Raw genomic sequence first — 24,073 nt, 5'->3', positions numbered from 1 at the left:
AAAAACACCTTCAACAAATGGCAAAACACACTAATTCCCTAATATTGTAAGGATGCCCTTTATTTCCAGAATAACATAAATGTAACATAATTCCAAGAAAAATCTAAACAACATTTTAAAAAAAATTGACAAAAGGAATATTGAATGTTCATGTAGAAGAATAAATGCTTAAGGATGGCCAGTTAGCCAAAAAATTTCAAACAGCATAATAATAGAAAGGGAACTCTTCAACAAGTTATTAAAAGTCATTGCAGAATGATAAAAATATGATTGCAAGAATAATCAACATAGAAATAGAATTGAAATAACAATAATATATCTAGCTGCAAACAGATGTACAATATAAGACAAAGGTGCCAATTAAAATCAGGAGGCAAAGAGAATATTTTCAATAAATGTTATTTGACCACTAAGCTCACCAATTCGAAGAAGGTTAGATCCCTGCATTGTATCTCATACTAACATAAATTCTCAGTGGAACCAAGATTTAGATAAAGAGAATGAAAAAAATAATGTCAAAAGTAAAATTGGATGATATATATATTTATATATGCACTCAAACAAAAAGAGAATTTAAAAATACTGAAAGATTAACAACATAACATTTTTAAGAATCTAAAAGACAAAGTTATAGAAAAAAAAGACAAAAGAGAAATTTATAAAAAAAAAGCTTGCAGCTTTAATGAAGACAATGCTCTCAATAGACACACTTCTTGCAAATAAATAAGAGAAAAGACACTTGGTGGACAAAAGGAGAAAGAATACCAAAAGACAGCCCACACAAACAAACAAAAATGACCAAGAAACATGGAAAATTTTATCTCAATTGTAATAGAAGAAATGCAAACTGAATTAGTGAAATGTTATTTGAACTTAGAATATTGATGGTAATACTCTCAGAGAGTGTGGAAAATGGACTTTTGTTTCCTACCAATGTCAATGTAAATTAATAAAACCTTGGAGAACAATTTGGTTAAATAAATTATAAAAGTTAAAACATGGAAATTCCTTTGGTTAACCCACTTGAATCAAAGTGTGAAATATGATATATCAAGAATTATGTAATGTTTTGAACAACCAACAATAAAAATTTAGAAAAAATCATTTCAGAAATCTTTGTATTAACAGGTAAATAAACTTGTGTGTTCAAATATAAAAAAAAAAAGAATTTTTAAACTTATTAAAACGTTTCCTTACACAATGATCATGCTGTGCACAAAGGTTTAGTATATAAGATATTCACTTCATTCTTGCAACTGGTTGGGAACAAATAAAAACAATGTAAAAGTCACCAAAGTGCGATTGGCTCAGCGAAGACCTGGTCAATGACAGTGTATGAGAGCACTAGCCAGCATCCACTGTGATTGGTTGGTGACTGTGATGCACATTTGAAATGCAGTTTAGACATTGCTCACATGATGCAATATTCTGTACCACTCAAACATTAAAGTAGATGAACATTTATAACATTGATGAATTATATGTAGTGTTAGGCAGAAAACTTACAAACTAGAATATACTCTATGAGAAGATTCCATAATATCCATGTGAGTAATGACAGAAGAAAAGTCTAGGATACACACTAAAGTGCTGGAAATGATACCTGTCTAGTAAAAAATTACATACACACATTTATTTATTTATCTCCTCATCATATTTTCTAACAATCACAAACCCCTCTTATCCAGCATTCTGATGTCTGCTGTTTCAGTTAACTAAAATTCCATTCAAAGAGAGAGAGAGAGAGAGAGAGAGAGAGAGAGAGAGAGAGAGCGCGTGAGCATTTGCATATATAGTATATTGCTGTAACTGTCATATTTTATTATTAATTATTGCTGTTATTCTCTTACTGTGCCTAATTTACAAACTTTATCATAGGTATACATGTATGAATAGAAAAAGCAATAGATAGCTTTCATAGCTTTAGGCAATGTTTAGTTTTGATTGTTATTGATAGGAATATGCTTTCAGCATTTTTTATAAAAAATTTTGTGTGTTTTCAGGCATTTGCTGGTGTCTTGGAACCTACCCCATGTGGATAAAAGGGACTACTGTAATTTTCTTTTTTAAAGATAAGAAAATCATGCTAAGTGAAATAAGCCAACCCCCAAGGCCAAATGTTTTCTCTGATATGTGGATGCTGATCCATAATGAGGGTGTGAGGAGGAGCATGGTATAAATGGAGAAACTTCAGATAGGGCAAAGGGAAGGGATAGGAAGGGAGGGAGCATGCAGGTAGGAAAGACGGTGAAATGAGATGTACATCATTACCCTAAGTACATGTATGAAGACACGAATGGTGTGACTCTATTTCATATACAACCAGAGACATGGAAAACTGTGCTCTGTATGTGTACTATAAATTGAAATCCATTCTGCTGTTATGTATAATAAATTAGAATAAATATTTTTTTCAAAAAAAGAATAATGGTCAATATTGGTAGGTGATCCAGCGTGGACAAAGGTACTATCTGGAAAGGTCCTTGACTGGGGTCAGGCAGTCACCTACTGGTCATCATATCAAGACTCTCAATCCTTCAGAAGAAAAAGTAAAGTATCAAGAAAAATTCTTATTAGCATGTCTCATAAAAATGTGAGTGACAGGATTATAGTTTTCATTTTCTTTTCCTTAGTCCAAATTTGTTTATATCACATTATGCTTACAATCAGGAAAAAAAATCCTCATAATACAACTTCCAAGTATTATAAAACCCTACCATGGCTATAACTGACCTAGGACTGGGCCCTGCCAATCTCCATATTCCTTCTCCCTCTCCGGGTTGCAGAATTCCAGCTAAATTCTGTTGCTTCCTCTTTCTCACATCTATTTTTTTCCCCCTGCTAGGACTGCATTCTCTTCTTCAAGGCTTAATAGCCCAGGAATTAATTTATGAATGCTCATTTATCAAATTAGTTTTCCAGAATGAAACACTGGCCAACATTAGTCAGTTTGGATATTCATTAAAACAAAAAAGTTTCAGTAGCTTTTACCAGAAAATTTCATAGCTTTAGACAATGTTTAGTTTTGGTTGTTACTGATAGGAATATGCTTTCAGCATTTTTTATAAAAAAATTTCATTTTACATCAACCCCCCTCAACCTGCATATTATAATTTTCAAACTTATATAAACATTATACAGGGCTGTACAGTGAGACTCAGTGTTAGAGCATAGTAGTGCTTACGTAGAGTATGAGGTCCTAGGTTCAGTTCCCAGCCATAGGGGAAAAATTATACCATAAATTCCCATGTACCCTGCCGCAGTCTGGCTGGGCACAAAATAACACAGCCTTGTAGGTTCAAACAGCAACCTTTATTCCCAAAATCTCACTGGCCCTCTACACACACTTCCCGGGAACACACTTCCTCCACCAGGCTCCATGCACCTGGTGGGGAAAAGTACACTCAGACATTGTCAGTGGGACTTCGAATTAGTACAAGCACTTTGGAAAGCACAATGGATATTCCTCAAAGGAATCAGCAGATGATCCAGTTATCTTACTCCTTGATATTTATCCAAAAGATCTAAAATCAGCACACTATAGGTATTCAGCTACATCAACATTTATTGCAACACAATTCACAATAACTTAGTTATGGAACCAGCCCATGTGCCTGTCAACACATGAATAAATGAAGAAAATGTGGTATATCTATGCAAGCAAGTTTTACTCAGCTATAAAGGAGAATGAAATGATGGCATTTACTGGTAATTGAATGAATGGATGAAATTGGAGAACATCATGTTAAGTGAAATAAGCCAGGCTCAGAAAGTCAAGGGCCATTTTTTAATTTTTTTCTCATATGTGGAAGCTAGAGCACAATAAGAAAAAAAAAAAATTAAAAAGGAGAGTGGATCCCAGGAAAATATATCAGTGGAGTAGAGGGGGAGGGAGGAGGCACATGAAAAGGGAAGAACTTTGGAATACATTTGACCAAATTATGGTATAAATACATACAAATATACCACAGTGAATTCCACCTTTCTGTATTGCTATACAGCACCAACTTAAAAAGAAGCAATAAGAAAAGGAAGGCCAGCAGAGTAGAGGAAGGATAAAAGGTGAGGGAGGAGGGGAAGGAAAGAGGAAGTACTGGGGAATGAAATGGGAAAATTATATTCCATGTATACATAATCTGTTAGATAAAACTATAATGCACCAATAAAAAAATTTAAAAAAATAGTTTGACACTCTCCCCTAAAGTTGAATATAACCCTTAACCTAACAATTTCACTCCTAGATTGCACATGGATAAAACTGCATAAATGTAAGAATGTTCATAAAAGCACAGTTCATAATATCAAGAACTTATGAGTAACCCAGACAACCAGGAAAGGTAGTGTTGGTAAATCAATTCTGATATATTCATATAATAAAATATTATAGAAAGCCCAATCCAAATGCCTGCCACAAGCATCACCAGGGTGTATCTTGCCAATATAAGCCCTATAATTATATTTTTTATTTTTATAAAGTTAAAACAACATGTATGCATACACATACTTTTTGAAATATGTATAACACAAAGAAGACTTTTTTATTTTTATTTTGCTTCTTGTTGTGCTGGGGATTGAACCCCGGGCCTTGTGCATGCAAGGCAAGCACTCTACCAACTGAGTTATATCCCTAGCCCACACAAAGAAGTTTGATAAGATACTATAGAAAAGAATGCGAGGGAATATTAATCACATAACTTGGGACGATGGTTCACTTTGGCTTGGGAGAAGGAGGGAAATCAGATGAATGTGGATTTATAAGGTAGATATATATGTTTTAATTTCTTGTTAAGGTCCTAGTGTTTTTTTTGGCAGTGGGGGAGGGGGAGTTTCAGGAGTTTTATCTTCATTGAAAATAACAAAGAAGGTCATGCATGGATCAATGCATATTTTGTAGACCACTAAGTACCAGGGATCCAATTATAAAAGCATCTGTTTCAAACAGAAGTTAGACTAACATGAAGGAAATAAGATTATTAGTTATAAGAAACACAGGAGGTTTGAGTCTGGACCACAGATTAATGATTCAATTCGAAGGGTCAGATGGAAGGTTCAGAGCTCATGCTAAAAGGACCCATTATGAAACTTATCTCTACGACAGCTCTCAGGAGTACATTACAAAATACCCACCTGAAGAATGTATTTTCTTTTGTAAATATTCTCTTCCATTTAAGGATGGCACCCAGACCTGGCTCAGCAAAACCAGCAAGTGACTTGGAGATCCCCAGCAATGGAAGGCATGGATTCCTTGCTTTTCACAACAACTGAACTCTCCTGTCTTCTCCAAAGATTCCTCTTGTGTCCTCTTCTTCCTACAAGGCATTAAATGTAAAATAAGGTCTTGCTTGACAGTTTGCCACCAAGTATTCTTTTGCAACTTTGTAACCCATGCTTATAGCACCACGGAGCTCTGTAATGCATACTGAAGTGCTGCGAACAAAGGCTACTTCCAGGCAATGAGTTTTTATCACTGTTTTAAAATAAGTAACATATTACTGCAATTCCATTATTACAAATACAGAAGCTTGCTCTGTTTTCTGGATTCCTTAGGACCTGGAGAAAACAACAACCTGTTAACTCTGATTTATGGGACGGGGTCTGCTGTTCTGGCACACAGTAGGCACTTCAGAATGCTTATTGTATAAACAGGCATGATTTTCCAAATACTAATTTTTGGATTTCAAGAGAAAGACTAGTTGAGAACGTACTTCCTCTGCCCTTCAATGGATTAAAAAAACACATGGCATATATACACAATGGAATATTACTCAGCACTAAAAAATAATAAGATCATGGCTTTTGCAGGGAAACGGATGGCATTAGAGCAGATTATGCTAAGTGAAGTTAGCCAATCCCCAAAAAACAAATACTGAATGTCTTCTCTGACATAAGGGGGTGACTCAAAATGGGATAGGGAGGAAGAGCATGGGAAGAAGATTACCTCTACATAGGGAAGAGGGGTGGGAGGGAGAAGGGAAAATTCATGGATGATGGAAGGAGACACTCATCATTATACAAAATACATGTATGAAGATATGAGGAAAAAAAAAAGAAGAGCATTACCATAGATTAGGTAGAGAAAAGTGATGGGAGGGGAGGGGAGGGGTGAGGGATAGGAAGGATAGAAGAATGAAACAGACATTAATTATTACTGTGTGTATATATGTGACTGCATGACCAATATGATTCTGCAACCTGTACACTCAGAAAAATGAGAAATTATATCCCATCAGATTCAAATGTATGATATGTCAAGGTCATTGTACTATCATGTATAACAAATTAAAACAAACAAACAACAACAAACAGAAGGCGTCAGAAAAGCACTAATTGTTATTCACTGTAACTTGTGGTTCTTTTCCGGGTTGGAGGTATGCCTTGTAACATAAGTGCTGATCCTTAAGAAGATGCAAATAAATACAAAAACAGGTTTTCTGTAGGTAGGAAAGAAAGAAAAACAAAACCATTTTTATTTTTTTTTTCTCTGTCTCCAGCTCTAAGCTTTAGCCCCATTGTCTATTTTTCTCCGGGGCATTTTTATTCTCCCAGTCTTCTCTGCTCCTACATCCCCATCACCCATGAATAGGGTCACCTTTGACCTGAGCCTCACCCCAGTCAGTCTCTTTCCCCATCTTTACCTTCCCCATGGCTTCTCACCCTCTCAGGCTGGAGTGTGTCCCAGGCCCCAGGCCCATGACCCAGGATGACCAGTGTGCTCTCTGATACAACTTGAGGCCACTAGCACTAGGACTGCTGGACTCCTAACTTTTGGGGTCAGTGCATTGAAATTCTCTCCTGCCTTTCAGGCTCATTACTGATTCACTTCCCTCTCCCTTTTCTCCCCTAGTTCTATCTCTATCCTCCACTTAAAGGTGGGCATTGTCTAAAGCTGTCTGCTGGTCCTTCCGTGTTCCTTCACCTTAGCCATTTATTCAAAGTCTTCACCTCTCACTTCTGTGCAGATGTCTCCTACATCTTAAATGGAACCTGATCCATCTCATAGTAACTATCAAACTGAGCTTATTTTTTTTGTTCTCTAAACCAGGTCCTTCTCCAGATTTTTTTTTTCCTTTTAAACACATTTCCTGAGTCCAGGCTTCAAAACTGGGCATTAATTAGACTCTTCCTAGGCATCTATTTCCTTTGCCACAGTGACTGGCCTTCTTGGATGCTTCTTTATGTCCTTCTTTCCATTTCCAAAGCCATCTTCCTCTTTCTACCCCTCATTACCTATTGTTTGAATTGGCACAATGGCTTCTGTAGTGATCTCCCCACCATTCCTCCCTGCTAGCCAATAAGGAGTGGGAGAAAGAAGGTGAGCTTTGTGATTTGAATTTGCAGTTGTTTCCACTGTGATTTTCATTTCTCAATCTCTCCAGAGACTTCTCAGTCTCCTGGCTGTAATGTTATGATAACAACTATCAAGTCCCTGGCACACTGTAAGTATTCAATTAATAGTAGTTCCTTTCAATTTCAAACTCAAATGGACTTCTTGGTCACATCTTTTCCTTCTGCTTTTCTACTGAATTGAGAACAAGCCTCTTACCCTATTCCTTGGGAGACTGATAAAAGGTGGGCCCACTATTTTGCTTCTGCCTCACTGTTCACAAGTCTTTAAACACCATTGTTCTATTTCCACACATCTTTGCTGAGCTGGTGGACTCAACTAAAGAGCCCCCACTCACATCTGTCTGTTGAAACCCTAGTTGGTCTTTCAGACATCTCTGGACTTCCACCACTGTTCCAAGGCCCCTTCTGGTCCCTCTGTGGATATGCCCGCCTCCTCTGACCTCCAGAGCGCTTACATCTCTCCTACATCATTTTCATTCTGCTTGCTCATGTTCTAGCTTTGATGTCTCTTTATGACAAGACTGTGCACACCTGAATGGCAGAGACTGTGATAGCATCAAACCCAGAAAGTTCTTCACCTTATGCAATGAATGGCTGATGCTGGACAGACCTGCCCAGTCATGCTTCTTTACTAAATTGTCTTCTTTCCTAAGCTGCCAGGTGTCACCCTTGCCAGAAATAAAGTTGCATGGGAATGCAAATCTCTCACTCAGGCAAAGGCAGTATCTAATTGACACCACATTCCAGAGCTGAAAATCATAGGAGAGGGTTCCTTTCAAATGTGCTATGCCACCATTTCATTAGATGTGGGTTTATTTCCTATTTTCACTAATCTCAGGAAACCCCTTTGAAATCACAAAGTTTGTTTACCTTCCAGCCCTCAGAGAGTCATGTTTTTCTCACATAGAGATATCTTGGTCACACAGGTAGATCCCTGAGAATATTTAAAATTCTTCTTTTCTCATCCACGAATCTTTAATACCCATAGATTATCCATGGCTTCACAAGGGAAGAACTCAGATCAAACACTGGGCTTTTGCAAACAGAATGAGTCCATTGAGCAACAGGCCAGCCTCTTAAAATTGTCTGTAGTTCTTAAAATTATTTTTTTAAGAGAGTGGAGAGAGAGAGAGAGACAGAGAGGGAGAGAGAGAGAATTTTTTTTTAATATTTTTTTTTTAGTTTTCAGCGGACACAACATCTTTGTTTGTATGTGGTGCTGAGGATTGAACCTGGGCCACACGCATGCCAGGCGAGTGCGCTACCGCTTGAGCCACATCCCCAGCTTAAAATTAATATTAACTTGTAATTTTTCATATATTAACATCATAGAACCAATTTATACTTCTCTTTACATTTAAGAAATTATATATATATATATATCTTACACAGCATATATGTATGTATGTGTGTTATTCTCTTTTACTTGGCCAAGTTTAACTTAAAGATGCATGAGGTTGGAAGTGGGTCTTACCATTATATGGGAGTTATATAAGCTCATGTTGGCAATACTCTTGCAAGTATAATTTTCAAAAAGTTAAAAGTCTCATTAAAAAGAAAAAACCAGAAGTCAAAAATTCTACTTGACTGAATTAATGAGGAAATCAGGAAGATGTTAAGACTAGTTTAGGAGAAAGTCAAGGAACTGGAGGTTTAGAGTTGGTCAAAGAGATGCAGAAACAAATTTGCCAACAAATGCAAACCAATTTGATTTTTCTAGAGAATTAACCTTCCTTAAGATGTCCCAGAAACTGTGTTTACTGTGCAATCATTGTGTACCAAAGAATTGAGTATTTTCCAAAGGAATTCTCCTTCCCTTGGTTAAAGAGATTGTTGCAGAGTGAAAATAACCCATAGAAAAGTTATTTATAACAAAAAAAAGTGGATGTGATGTTGTAGAAAGTGGATCACCAACAAGTCAAAGAGCACAGGCAGTGAGTGGTTCACCAATATTCAGCTTTAATCATTTATTCTGCATAATAAAAAAGAGAAGATACTCTGAATTTTAAATACTTACTAACATGTTGCTGGCAATATATGCCCTTTCACTATACATTCTTATTTTTGCTTTGTCTATAACATAATGAGGAGGATGTTGAATCAATATGCTTTTTATCACATGCACATGCACATACACACACATTGGTGACAGATATATTTCAATTTCATCTTCCTTCCATCCAAATCTTGACTTACTCAACCATAAATTTAAAAAACACTAGCACAGTGTAAAAGGCTGCTAAAAAGATGGGTCATGAAGTGCTCAAGTTCAGGATCAGAAAGGCAATAGCTATGAGGCAAAATAATAAAGCACAGTGATAACTCATTTCAGAGCCTGGTGACATGTGAATATACTCAAGGCTGAGAAAAAAATTTTCCTAATGTGTTGGTTTTTCAGGGGCCATTTCTACATTAAACTAAAGACAAAGGAGAATTTCCCTAAAGTTCTCTGAGAAAAAAAAAAATCAAATTATGCTTAAAAAACAAGGCCAAAGGTCAATAATGCCTGTCTCCCTGGCTACTATCCTCAGATTTGCTTCAGGGAAAGTTTTCCTGCAGAAGGCCCCAGGTTAGTCTTATACTGTCACCTCACCACCACCAAATCTGGATTTACTCCTTTGTGTCCTGATGGGCTGATGAAGGAGACAATTTTCTTCAGATCCTGGGACCTGCTGAGCTGTGGAACTGCATTCTTAGTAGACACCCAGTCTACTAAGCCTCAGACTAAAGAAACAGTGACTTACAATATTTATGGATACTATGAAAAATGATTTCATCCTGTGTAATTTTAAGGAATATCAAGAGAGTTACTATAATTTAAACAAACAAAATTCAAAATGATTTCTCACAATATTTCATGCGTCCAAGTTTTTAGGCAAAAAACTTGTAAAATCAGGTTCAATTTTTCATTCTTAATTAGGCCACTTACTTTATGAGTGCTTACTGGCTTACATCATAAATTTTCAATCACTGGGTGTAAGTTCACTTTAAAAACAAAACAACAACAACGACAACAACAACGACAACAACAAAACAAACAAACACACAAAAAACAAAACTCAGATTGCCTCTTTCCTTCCATCCACCCCTTCTACCCATAAGGGCACTGATGGCATTTTAAGGCCCCAAGTTCTTAGAACAAAGGAGATGTTATAGTTTGGATGTGAGGTGTTTCCCAAAAGCACATACGCCAGACAATGCAAGAAAGTTTACAGGAGAAATGACTGGGTTATGAAAGCCTAAACCCAATAGGTGAATTAATCTCCTGATGGGAATTAACTGAGAGGCAACTGAAGGTGGGTAGGGTGTGGATGGAGGAGCTGGGTTATTTGGGGTGTGACTTTTGGGTATATATTTTGCATCTGGTGAGTGAAATCTCTCTCTGCTTTCTGATTATCATGTGATAATATAAAAATTATTAAGTTAATTATTAAATTAGCAAGTCTATCTCTGCTTCCCTCCTCCACACTCTTCCATCAGGATGTTCAGCCTTACTTTGTACCCCAAGGAATGGAGCCAGCTACCTGTGGACTGAGACATCTGAAACAATGAGCCCCTAAATAAACTATTCCTCTTCTAAAATTGTTCTTGTCAGATCTTTTAGTCAGAACAGTGACAAAGCTTCTTATTATTTATGATGAATGGGATACCTTTTGGTTTACAAGGTAAAAGCATAACAATTTGGATAATGAGGGTTAAATAATGAGACAGACAATGCAATTTAAAGCTGAGATTCAGCTAGATAAATACAGAAACTGTTCTTCACTGTTATCCTGCCTATTTACAAATTCTATAAATATCAATCTACTTCAGAAGCTTCCCTAATCAAGTTCACACATCAGCGCTTCTGCCATTTTTTAGCAGCATCCGATGCACTTGAACTTCAGGAATCAGTGAGGAGACGGGCTATGTCATCTTGCTCTCTAATGGCTCTATCATAGATTAAGAGATGTGGACAGGGAGAATGAGCAAACATGCCCAACCCAGACATTCAAAAAAATTCAGGCCTTTGTAGATCTTTTCTATCTAAATAAATACACAGAATCTGGTCTTTACAGCTAAGCTTCAGCTCTGAGTCTCACTTAAATGCACTCTTTACTCAATACCATTTACAGGACACCAAAATACATTCATGATTTGTCTTCTATAAGATTTTACATTCAGGTTCAAGAGTACTCCTTGAAAAAATATTGACATCTATTGATCAGGTAGATTATACTTTGATATATATGTCTCCTTATGTGATTTCCTTATTTTTTCCTCAATATGAGCCAATACCAACTCATGATGTCTAAGCCCAGTAGCTAGAAAGCAGGAAGTCACAAAGGTGCCTAACACACTGCAGCAGAGCCTAAATTTTCCATGCTGTTCTACAGTAAAGATAAGAGAAGGAGACTATTGCTCCTTTAAAAATGCTACTTTTAATTAAAAAACAAAACAAAACAAAACAAAAACTGCTATTTCATCTTCAACACCTAATTTCTGGTAGCTTTGCTGGATTGGCTTTGTGAAGACATTCAAATTGAACTCTGTGTGTAGCCACTTAGCCAGTATGTGTATGTGCAAGCTTTTATTTCTCCTGATTTGGGCAGTGGAAATGGAAATAGATGGTGTATTCCAGGGTTCCACAAAACTTCTGGATCTAATCAGCACAAAGAGCACACTGCAATGCTCAATCCACAGCCCACCACAAATATTCTCACTGTTCACAACTCTTCACAGCAAATACTAATTTCAGAACTATACCAGAGTAGGGGTAATTAACATTGGCCATCCTTCTACCTTGTGGACATCTAAAGATCTATGAAGATTTCACATTGAATGAATAATCTTTCTCCTTCATCCTCCTCCCACATAGGTTTTTTAAAAAGCTATCAATAAAGTCTCTTAAAAATATTAAATCACAGCATGACACAAAGCATTCATTCACCTAAAAGGTATTTAAAAGCACTAAACTGAGAGAAAGAAAGACATGGAGAGAAACACTCTATTAGAAAGAAATGTTTATTTTGCAGTGCAATAATTGGTAATCTTTCCATAAAGATTGCTGCAATATGTTTATAATTCCCAAGTGTCAGTAATCTGTTATTAAGGTAAAAGAAAAAAGAAGTGGGATGGTGTAAGCACCAAGAAAAGATGTGGAAAGACATCCTTTCCCATTGACAGCAATTAATGTTTGAGTTAATGTTGGCTGCTAGAATGTTCAGACTAAAAAAAAAAAAAAAAAAAAACTGTTATATTTTAACAGACTGAAATATATCTAAAACAAATCACAGGGGGTTTAAAATACACAAACACAACCTGCACCTAGGTGTCCTCTCTAAACAAACCAAAGAAGGAAAAGCTTGTGTGAAATTCCAATTGCACTGCTATAGATAAGATGTGGGGAGGGGGTAGTGGTTTTCAGCCATATTCCCATGCTGGATGTCCATTTAAAGACAGCATCTAGACTCTGTAGTAATAGACTTGCTCTGCCTAGCTCCACACAAATTTGCATTATGTCACACACTGGACAAAACTTTCAGGGTTAGGAGGGAGGAAATTTCTCAGGATGATGGGACATTCAGAACTTTGGGAGTTTCACTAAGCTCTGAGCTCATTATGGACCTTGTGCCCCAAAGCTACTCTTATTTCCTCCCCTTTCTAAAACTCTACTCATAAGACTTTGAGTTAACAGTGCCCCTTGGGAAGACCTGGTCAGTTGCAGAATCTATAGAAGGAAACCCTGAGGGGCTCTCATCTACACTGTATACCAGCATCTGGCATCTCTCCTCCCACTGGCAGCTCAGTACTACTACCCTGATTGCAAAGCTGTTTCATCTCAAAGAGTACAAAGTCTCAAATTCTGCACAGGAAGACTGGACTTCTCAGTCTACCCAACTTTCCAATCAAATGATCACTTACTATACCAGTCTAAACTAAGCTTTATGCCTAATATAGGAAGAAACTGTTTCAAATGCACAAAATCCAACCAATATAATATATAATAAAGTCCTTTTTTTTAGTAGTTGTAGATGGACATAATAGATTTACTTATTTATTTATTTGTTTGTTTACTTATTTATTTATCTATTGTTGTGCCGAGATCAAACCCAGTGCCTCACACATGCCAGGCAGGCACTCTACCACTGAGCCATAATCCCAGCCCTGTAATAAAGTCTTAATATTTATTTAAATGTTGTATAAAAATTTTAACAAATGCAGCTAACAGGAGAAATAAAGGATAAATCCTTCATTTTAATTACAATTTCTATTTAATCCCTCACTATCCAGGAATATTTTTAGTAGGCTTTAGGGCACACAATTAAAGAAATGAACTCATCAGTAAAATAAAAGGCACTGTATAAACAAATTCCTGTACTGCCACAAAAAAGAGATTCAAAAATATCGAACTTCAATATTTTAGAAAACAAATAAGATTACATCATTAGCCATAATAAGATCCCAGAAGGAAAAGTTCAGGAAAACCTCATTAATTTGGCCCAATAATGAAGACTCAATAATTTCAAGTCTGCCTTGATTTAATTTTGGACTATGTATTAAGAAACAATTGCTGGGGGCTGTGGTTGTGGCTCAGTAGTAGAGTGCTTGCCTGGCACATGCAGGGCCCTGGGTTCAATACTCAGCACCACATATAAATCAATAAAATAAAGGTATTGTGTCCAACTACAACTAAAAAATAAATATTAAAAAGAAACAACTGCTAGGCAAATTAAAGTGCAAATAAAAATTGCTAGAGGATTATTTGATTTTAAAATTTTCACATGCAAATGTCTTCTGCAAAAATACTAATTAAAACTAGTTACATTTATTCTTTAGAATCCTGTATTCCAACAGAAATGAACTATATAAAATCCAGACTAAAACACTGCTTAAATCTATTAGATCATTAATTGTTCCATCTCTCTGTTTACTTTGGCTATGAAAAACTGGTTTAGGAGTCAGAAAAGCTTCACAGACATGTCCCAGACAAAAATCTATTCATTCTACTCAAAGTCTGGCAATTCATTTCTCTGATTTTAGTTTTAAAAATGTGAACCATACAATTATATTTACTTTATTTTGGGGAGCATTTACTTTATCCTTCTTTTCTTTTTTTTTCTGAGAGAGAGAGAGAGAGAGAGAGAGAGAGAGAGAGAGAGAGAGAGAGAGAGAGAGAGAGAAAGAAAGAGAATGGTGCTGAGGATCGAACCGGGGCCACACACATGCCAGGTGAGTGCGCTACCACTTGAGCCACATCCCTAGCCCCTTTATCCTTATTTTTAAACATCATATTGTGAAAAACATTGCCATGTCTATACTGGGAAACATTAACAGATTTTAAACAAGATCTAGCAGCATACCTAGTTTAAATACTTACTCTGCCCATAATGGAAAAAAAAAAAAAAAGATTTAAACTACAGGGCTTATGTGATTCTAAAAAGTAAGTAGAATATAGTCCAAATCAAAATTTGAAACAAAGTTCCATCAAATGAAATAGTAGCAAGTGCCATACAGTTATGCACATCTAAATTTAAATGAAATCATGTTACTCTTCTCTAAATTAAAATGTATGGCTATTCTCTTTCACATCTTTAACCTAATAATGACAATACACATCAACCATTGGGAGATTGAGGCTGAGGCAGGAGGATCCTAAGTTCATGGCCAGCCTTAGGAACTTAGTGAGGCCCTAAGCAACTTAGCAAGACCCTGTATCAAAATAAAAATAAAATAAAAAAGGGCTGGGGATGTATTTCAGTGGTAAAGTTCCCCTAGATTCAATCCCCAGTACCAAAAAATTAAACAAATAAGTAAATAATGATTTGGGTGGTAGAGCACTTGCCTAGCACCTGTGGATGCCTACCAGGTAGGTAGGTATTCAGTGCTGAATAAAAACTAGTGAATAAATCACCAGTTGGACCATATGGTCCTAACCTTGGGGTATTCAGTAAACAATGTTAATTGAAATGAAAACAAAAGCCCCCTCAGGAAAAGCAATCTAGATGTACTTTATATAGAGAAGACAGTTTAATGTTTTCTTATTAAGCCAAAGAATAAACAGTAGGTAAATGACAAAGTTGTGAATCTGCTTCATGTGAGGCCATCCTTATATGTAACTCTTATTTGATTGAAATAAAACCTAAAGCAAACATAAAATTAAAAATCATATTTACATCAGGAAGTGATAAAATCTTTTGGACAGAAGAAATACACACAGGTTTACACATGAACACACAATCACATGGTTTACATAACTCAAAAACACTATATTATCAACCAATTATGGAAATAATATTCTATATGCTATTCAGCCATTGGTATCCATGTTTGAAAATTGTTAAAAAAATTATTTTGAAAGTTATTTTAGGCTTCCCTTCAGGTGAATAAAACACAAAAGTACTGCTCTTTGCAGAGGAAAACATTCTGTATTCAAAACAATTATAGCTAGTTGATCAAGATTTCAAATATATTTTTTTAATATTTACTTTTTAGGTGGACACAATATCTTTATTTTATTTTTATGTGGTGCTGAGGATTGAATCTAGTGTCTCATACATGCCAGGCTAGCACGCTACCACTTGAGCCACATCCCCAACCCTCAAGTTTTCAAATATTGATAATGAGTTAAAATCAAGGCAAAAGACCTAAAAACAACTCAATATATTTAAATATTTTCATCACATTTAAGCCTAAGAATATCTGACATATAAGAATCACAAGTATGTCCTTAAGAAGAGAATTATTTATGTTAATAAGAATATTGAATGAAAGAAATCTTTGAATAACACAAGGTTTCCTTCAATAGTTGAGTACAGTGGAACACACCTGTAATCCCAGCAATTCAGGAGACTGAGGCAAGAGGATCACTGTTGAGGATCACTGTTCAAGGACAGCCTCAGCAACTTAGCGAGGCCCTGTCTCAAAATAAAAAAAAAAATAAAAAATAAAAGGTCCTGGGGATCTAATTTACTGGGGAAGTGCCCCTGGGTTCAATCCCCAGTACCAGTAAAAAACATGTTATCTCAAAAAATGTACTTTTTTTCCCATATTGGATTAGCAAAGATTAAAAAGATTAAGAAAACTTGGTGTGAGCAAGGGTTTTAAAAATAGGATTCTCATGGACATTGAAGGGGATAGTTTTTACAGACAACGGCTCAGCCATATTTATTAATATTTAAAATATATATAATGTTTGACCTGGCAGTTATACCTCTAAGAAGATAAATGAATAAGTATACTATTATCAACATGCCATTATTCACAAGAAAGAAAAACAAGTAACAATCTAAATAGTTATCAAAGGAGTAGCTAGATAAAGTACGATGCCTCTAAATGATGGAAAACTAGGCAGCAAGGGCTGGGGTTGTAGCTCAGTGGTAGAGCACTTGCCTGGCACCTGTAAAGAACAGGGTTTGATTCTCAGCACTGCATATATAAATAAAGATCTATTGACAACTAAAAAAATAATTAAAAAAACAAACTAGGCAGCCAGTAAAATGATCACCCATGATTATGCACATCAGTTTCAACTCACAAATAGAGATACATAAAACACATTAAAAATGACCACATAGCTTCATATAGAGAAAAACTGCTGTTTATTTAAAGTCTTCTGTATACTTTCATATCCATCAATAAGTTTCCAAAAGTGAGTTAATGGTGGCTATTTCTTTGTGCAGGAGTTGAGGGCTGACTTTTGTCATTATGTTGTTTTATATGGGTAAAATTTTTTCTAATTAGTAAAATAAAAAATCACAACAAACTTTTTAGAAATGCCTCTATATCACCAAAATTACTTCAAATCTTTTCAACTTCCTATTTAAGAGGAAAGAATTCATTGAATGTTGCAAGTAGATGTAATACAGGATCTCCTTCTCAGAACCATACTTTATAATGACAAGATAATAGAAATTAAAATATTAGAGTCAAAGAGAGGGAAAGACAAACGTCATTATTCAAACAGCCCACATTATTGGCATCCACCTTACCAACCACAGGTTCTATGAAGTCAAATGCTCCTAAAACAATATCCCTTTTATAACTTAAGGAAGCAGAACTAAAAAATAATAAAAATTAAAGAATTTTTAAAATGTAAAATCATAAAACACTTACCACAGTGAAAATATTTAATTATTTTCCTGTGTTACATTCTTTCTTAGCACCTTTATTAAGAACCTGAAAAAAGAAAAAAAAGTTTGGAGAAGTTAAATAGATTTTAAATGTATATATTTAATCTGATGTTTATTTATTTTAGTTTTTTGTTTTTCTGGAACTAGACAAAACAGTTCAAAAGTACTCATGGAAAAATAAGCAAGCAAGAATTCCCAGGAATATGAAAAGCAACAAGGGGAAACTAGTTTTAAAAGATGTTAAAACTTTTATAAAACCAATACTGTGATACTGATATATGAAGAAAAAGACTAATAGAATACAAACCCCAGAGACACCCCAATACATCCAAAAGTTAACAATACCATAAGAGTATTCAAAGAAGGGCTCTAAAATCAACAGGTGAAAATAATAGGGACACAGAAAAAGAAAGCTGAACCTATGCATCATTCTGAACACCAGAATAAATCCTAGTTTGAACATTTAAATGTAAAAGTGATACCATAAAAGTACTAAAAGAAACCATGGGCAAATTCTAAAAATCTTGGAGGCCTTTCAGTGACTTAAAATCCAGATACCTGGGCTGGGGCTGTAGCTCAGTGGTAGAGCACTTACCTAGCACTTGTGAGGCATTGGGTTCAATCCTCAGCACCACATAGAAATAAAGAAATATTTTTAAAAAAATCAAGATACTGTAATGAGTAATATAAACTGTAAAATTCAAAGAAAAAAAATGTAAGACTTCTGTATATCAAAATATGTGAAGGTAAATAAAAAACAAGTGAAAATCTGGGAAAAAACTACACAATTTATATCACACAGGGATAATCTCTACAATTTATAAATTTCTAGAAATTGATAAGGGGAAAAAAGCAATTCAAAACAAAAATGTGAACAAACACATGAACAGAGAGTTTACAGGAAAAGAAATACAACTAGTTTTTAAGCATAAGAGCTCAGCCTCATTAATAATGATAGCAATGTACATTAAAACTACTCTATATTGATAATTCTCATCTATCAAACTGTTAACAAATTCAAGGGTTGTAAACACACAGTACATTGGAAAGCCCTCAGAAATATAGGAACTCTCTCATACACTGCAATCTGTCCTCTTGTATCTGTGGTATTCAGACTGGATTCGACAATTATAGGTGAAAATATTTTTTTAAAAATTGTCATACTGAACACATACCAACTTTTTTCCTTGACAAGGAAAAAATACAGTTGTTACAATACAGTTGTTACACTGTATTGTAACAACTATTTACATGGCATTAATATTGTATTAGATCTTCTAAGCAATCTAAAGATGATTTAAAAGTATGCAGAGGATGTGCATAGGTTATATGCAAATACTATGCTTTTCATATAATAGACTCAAGCATCCTTGAATTTTAGTATTCACAAAGGGGTCCTCAAACCAATCCTCCATGGATAAAGAGGAGCAACTGTACTTGTGGGAGTTTAAAATGGTGCAACACTTAAGAAAGGAAGTATTTAACAAAATTATAAATGCACTACCCAGTGGTGCAGCGATCCCACTTCTAGGAATGTATCCCACAGATGTACCTGCATATGTAAAATGATATGTATACAAGCTGTTTCACCACAGTATGGCCTGTGATTAACCTAGAGAAGACCCAAATACCCACCAGGGGGGCTGATTAAGTAAACAATGAACTTAATAGATGCTGTTTGAATACAGCTGTTTTTTTAAAAAAGTGATTTCTATAAACAAATATTATATTCTTTCTAAATAAATACTAGTAGGAAAAGATCTCAAGAGCATATAAAGAAAAAGCCAGGGAGAGAAAAGGGAAATTGCATGGTAATGGAGGGAGACCCTCATTGTTATACAAAATTACATATAAGAGGTTGTGAGGGGAATGGGAAAATAAACAAGGAGAGATATGAATTACAGTGGATGGGGTAGAGAGAGAAGATGGGAGGGGAGGGAGGGGGGATGGTAGAGGATAGGAAAGGTAGCAGAATACAACAGTTACTAATAGGGCATTATGTAAAAATGTGGATGTGTAACCGATGTGATTCTGCAATCTGTATTTGGGGTAAAATTGGGAGTTCATAACCGACTTGAATCTAATGTATGAAATATGATATGTCAAGAGCTTTATAATGTTTTGAACAACCAAAAAAAAAAAAAAAAAAGAAAAAGCCATGGGACAGAATTAGTTACATATTATGCTACATTTTAAAAGAATATAGTACACTGGCATTTCTCCTACTATAAAAGGAAACAATTGACATCTATGGGAAATAAATTAAAGGAGGTTATCTAAGAAAGAGGGGTGAAGGGGGGGGCAAAGCAGTTGGAAATCAGATTTTCCCAAACATGCCTGTGTCATTTTAACTTTTGAACCATAAGAACATGTTATCTACATTAAAAAGTTTTTTAAACATTAAAAAGAATACTTACAGAAAGGAGAGAAAGAGAAATCTATAGATAAGACTTAAAAACAAGCTTTAAATAGATTTTTTGCTCTGAAATTAGATGCTGAAAAGCAATCTTGATGTGGTTATTGCAAAAAAAAAATATGCTTTTTCCCCCTTCAATCAAGTTAAAGGATATGATAATCTGTTTTTAAAAGCTATTTGAAGGAGTAAGAAATTAGGAAAGAGGAGAGAAACGTACAATGAGGACACTCTAGTATAATGGTTCTCCATGTATGGCCCCTGTACCAGCAGCATCAGCATCATGTGATAATTTGTTAAAATTAAAATTCTCAGACTCCCACCCAGACTACTGAATCAGAAACTTTATACTAGTCCAGCAATCCTGGTAATACCCTCAAGGCTGAGAGTCACCTATCTTGTCTGGTGCTTCCCACAGATTCACATACAGCACCAGTCTGCATTTCAAACAAGCTCCAGGACCTAGGACCACACTTGGATATGCAACCTGAAGTTCTCCTGGGAGAAAAAGGTATGTAACCTTCATATGGTTGAGTTTCCTATAAAACCTGTCCTCAGTATCAAATAGAAAAAGTCCTTTACAGGTTTCCTAGCCAAGATATATCATGGAGCTACTTTCCCACATAAACTGTTTACACAGAGAATAAATGTTTTCAAATACATTCTTATAAAAACAATAACAACTATGAATCATCAAAATTCAACTTAAGAATGTCTTGGAAAAAAAGTATAAGTGGACCTACAAGCTTTCAGAAATAGGAGAAAGAAACAAAAATAATCCATATTTCATAAAATCTGCTTGTGTTTTCTGAACAACTTAACCTCAAATGCATTAACTGCCCACCATGTGCTCTCCATGAAAAAGAACAAAGAAGTTTGTTTCCCTCACACACTTTAAAAAAAAAAAAAAGTACTCATATTTATGAACACTGGTGTTTCATTTGTTTTACATGAGGAGAAAGATCTCTATAGGAATCTTCTGAATAAAGAATTCTAGTTTAGACAGAAGGAATTTAGAAGTCAAATGTAGTGGCACACGCCTATAATCCCAGCAGCTCTGGAGGCTGAGACAAGAGGATCTCAAATTCAAAGCCAGCCTCAGCAACAGTGAGGCACTAAGCAACTCAGTGAGACCTTGTCTCTAAATAAAATATAAAATAGGGCTGGGGATGTGGCTCTGTGCCCCTGAGTTCAATCGCTGGTACTCACACCCCCCCCCCCCAAAAAAAAAAGGATAAAGAATTGTGTATCTTCATTTTGCAAGTCACCCTTGAATAGTTTTTGGTGCTAAAAATTAACCAATGTCCTGATATTTTTATATATTTCCTATTTCATTGCCTCTGAGATGCCATCACCTTTAAGACACTTAGAACATTCTTATTCTATGTACCACTCAGAAGAAAAATTGTCATGTGGTTATGACATGCCAATTTTAAGATTCCATCCATCTCAGATGTGCATCTTAAAAATCAATGAAATGTCTTATTGTAGAGAATCAGATGTGACGGTGAGCTTGAAAATGTAATTATTATTGTCCTTGATGGAGTCTGCCTGCAAATGGGATATTCTATCAAGGTCTAGATAAGGTGACAGCAAATCGTGCTTGCATACGAGATGTTTTGTTGTCTTTGTTGGGGCTTGCTCGAAAAGGAGAGGTTCCTTCAAAGTTTAGATAAGGTAACAAGGGACATGCTTGAAAACGAGGGTCTAGTGTCCTTGGGAGGACTTGCTCACAAACAGGATGTTCTGCCAAGTGAGCTAGGAGGGCGCTGAAAAAAATTTTATTATCTGTTCTTAACAAAGAGCAGAGCTCAGCATGCTCTGAGTAGATTAGCCATGAGAAGCAGGTCACTTCTAATTAGAAAGTAAAACTTCTATATGCTATGTTTAACTAGCTGAAAGACCTGATTTATTGCTATTGGAAGTCTGCCTTCTTTGTTCACAATACTATAAAAAGACTGCTGTATACAATAAAGGACTTTTTTTCTTCTGCTGCTTGGCTTCCTCTGCTTCTTCTTTCTTTCTCATGCTGACCTGCGAGTGAGTTACTGCAACAATTATAAACCACAGAATTGTATGGTAAAGTATTTGTTTTCCTCCTAGCTAACTCTTATGTTTCTCAAATGTAAAACTCCAAAAAGGCATGCATGTTTTGTCCATTGACAACATATCCTCTATGCTTAGAAACTGGAACATTTTCAATATCTTTGTAATTCGTTATTTATTTTGTTTACTTAGGAACATGTGAATATGAAAAAAAAAAGTAATGATTTATTACAGTATTTTTAACAGTACTGACCTCTTTCATTCTGGAATATTTTACTTGCTCAAAATAATAATTATTAATTATTTTCAACTTGGACTTCTCAGGTCAAAGAGATTCGATATATTTCTAGACAATTGAAAATATATCCTCTTCCGAGAAGTCTTTACTTACATGTTTGTTTCCACAGCACCTTTCAATAGTAATAAGCAACAAACACCTTACAAGATTTTTAAAAAATCAAAATAAATATCCTTTTTAGAGTTAAACAAATTGAAGAAATTTTTTTTTACACTGTAGCTAGTTTAAGCTAAACTTTATTTTAATTTTTCTCTATCATAACTAGCAGTGTTTCAAAAGAAAAGATAATTTGTAATGAGTCATACCATGAAGGCTGGTATATGCACATCTATCTACATTTTCCAAATTTGCTCATATGAACACCAGTAAGTAGAAAGGGTTATTTTAAAAGTGATTAGAGCTGGGCATGGTGCTGCTTGCTTCTAATCCCAACAATTTGGGAGGCTGAAGCAGGAGGATCCCAAGTTTGAGACTGCTTCAACAGCTTCAGGAGATCCCAGTTCAAGAAGGGAAAAAAGGGCTGTAACTCAGTGGTAGAGCACCTATGGGTTCAATCCAATCCCTGTAAGTAACCCAGACCCTAAGTGATGACAGGAATGTATATTCTACTCAACTCAAACCTGCTATCGTACACACTGCTGTCACTGCCCAACTCTTTTCTCACATCAAACTGCTAAAATGATTCTAGTGTTTAGTTGTCAACATTTCTAATGTGAATTCCCATCAAACACAGACAAAATTTTCTGACAGGAAATAACCTTGCCTCCCAAAATTCTAGAATAATTGACAAAAGTGTCACTAACCAAGACCATGTCTTTGTTATATGTCAGACACTTCAGAAAAAAAAATAATTTTCCCAGAAAATAAGTTGTTTGTCACCCCTTTCTTGTTAAAATTAAGTAGATGATGGATATGTTCTTAATAGTATTCTCAAAGAGGCAGAAATGTCCTTAAGAAAAATTTTTAGTTATCAAAGAGTTTGGGGGAACACCCTGGGGCATTTAGTGTTTGGGGGCCAGGATCTAGGCTTCACACAATGCTTGGGTGGGATGGATCTGTATCATCAAGATTCATCCTGGTCACAAGAATTTTGATCTTAAAATGGTTTAATCAAGCCCACTTTAAATGAGCATTTCTTTAAGACACAATATTTAAAGTTTTTATAGGAAACCCCACAGCTTGCCTCTATGTAAGACAAAGTAGTAAGGGATGCTTCAGCAGAATAAGGAAACTGTCTGAAAATTAGTGCTCATTTCTTCACACTACACATTAACTCAACATAAATTTAAAATTATAATGAGTATACACAGACTACTATATATGCTAACAGTATGAGATGGCACATTAATCTCACCCTAAAGAATCCAAAAATTTCAATCTTGTTAACATTTTACTGTTATTACTAGCAACTAAAGGAATTCATTACTGTTTCTTCAAGTAGCAGTACCTCAAAGCACAAGACACAAAGGATGTGCTGCGACATGGTGGGAAAAGAAGGGATCCATGGAAGGGTCATAGTATGACCTGTGGGTAGACTGAGGCAGCCTGTAATTGACCTTGGCATGTCATCCCTACTTCAATCTAGCCTCTCCTTTTTATTAGCTTAAATAAGGTTATCCCAACACTAAGTGTTTTCTCCCTAGTTTCCATCTTCATCTCCCTCTTTGCTTTTCTTATTTGAACTAGATCCTAATACTTTTTTTTTTAAAAAAAAAACAACTCAAACTTCTTCATTAGCAGCAGGTGCAAGCACTCAAAGGCATGCTGTCTTCCACCACAGCTGAAAGTTCTGGTTATAAGTGAGAGCAATGCATATCATACATTGTTCTCCCTTTATTTCTCTTTTACATGTAAGTG

At 35.4% G+C, this 24,073-nt stretch overlaps 1 protein-coding gene across 1 annotated transcript in view; it reads right to left on the bottom strand.

Annotated features, from left to right (window-relative positions):
* LOC131423591 (zinc finger protein 420-like) overlaps positions 1-18,188 on the bottom strand; it is a 119,225-nt gene extending 101,037 nt beyond the window's left edge. The window contains exons 1-3 of the mRNA XM_058574021.1: positions 18,055-18,188; positions 17,443-17,505; positions 5,128-5,309 (exon numbers count right to left, since the gene is read on the bottom strand). The gene's annotated coding sequence lies outside the window, so the exon portion shown is untranslated. The remainder of the gene's footprint in view (positions 1-5,127; positions 5,310-17,442; positions 17,506-18,054) is intronic.
* Between the last annotated feature and the right edge of the window lie 5,885 nt (positions 18,189-24,073).

This window comes from Marmota monax, unplaced genomic scaffold, assembly GCF_021218885.2.
Source record: "Marmota monax isolate L192 unplaced genomic scaffold, Marmota_monax_Labrador192_F-V1.1 WCK01_AAM20220418_F8-fsc00044, whole genome shotgun sequence".
NCBI lineage: Eukaryota > Metazoa > Chordata > Mammalia > Rodentia > Sciuridae > Marmota > Marmota monax.
Note: the sequence above shows the minus strand (reverse complement) of the source record. Positions and strands in the feature narration are given on the sequence as shown.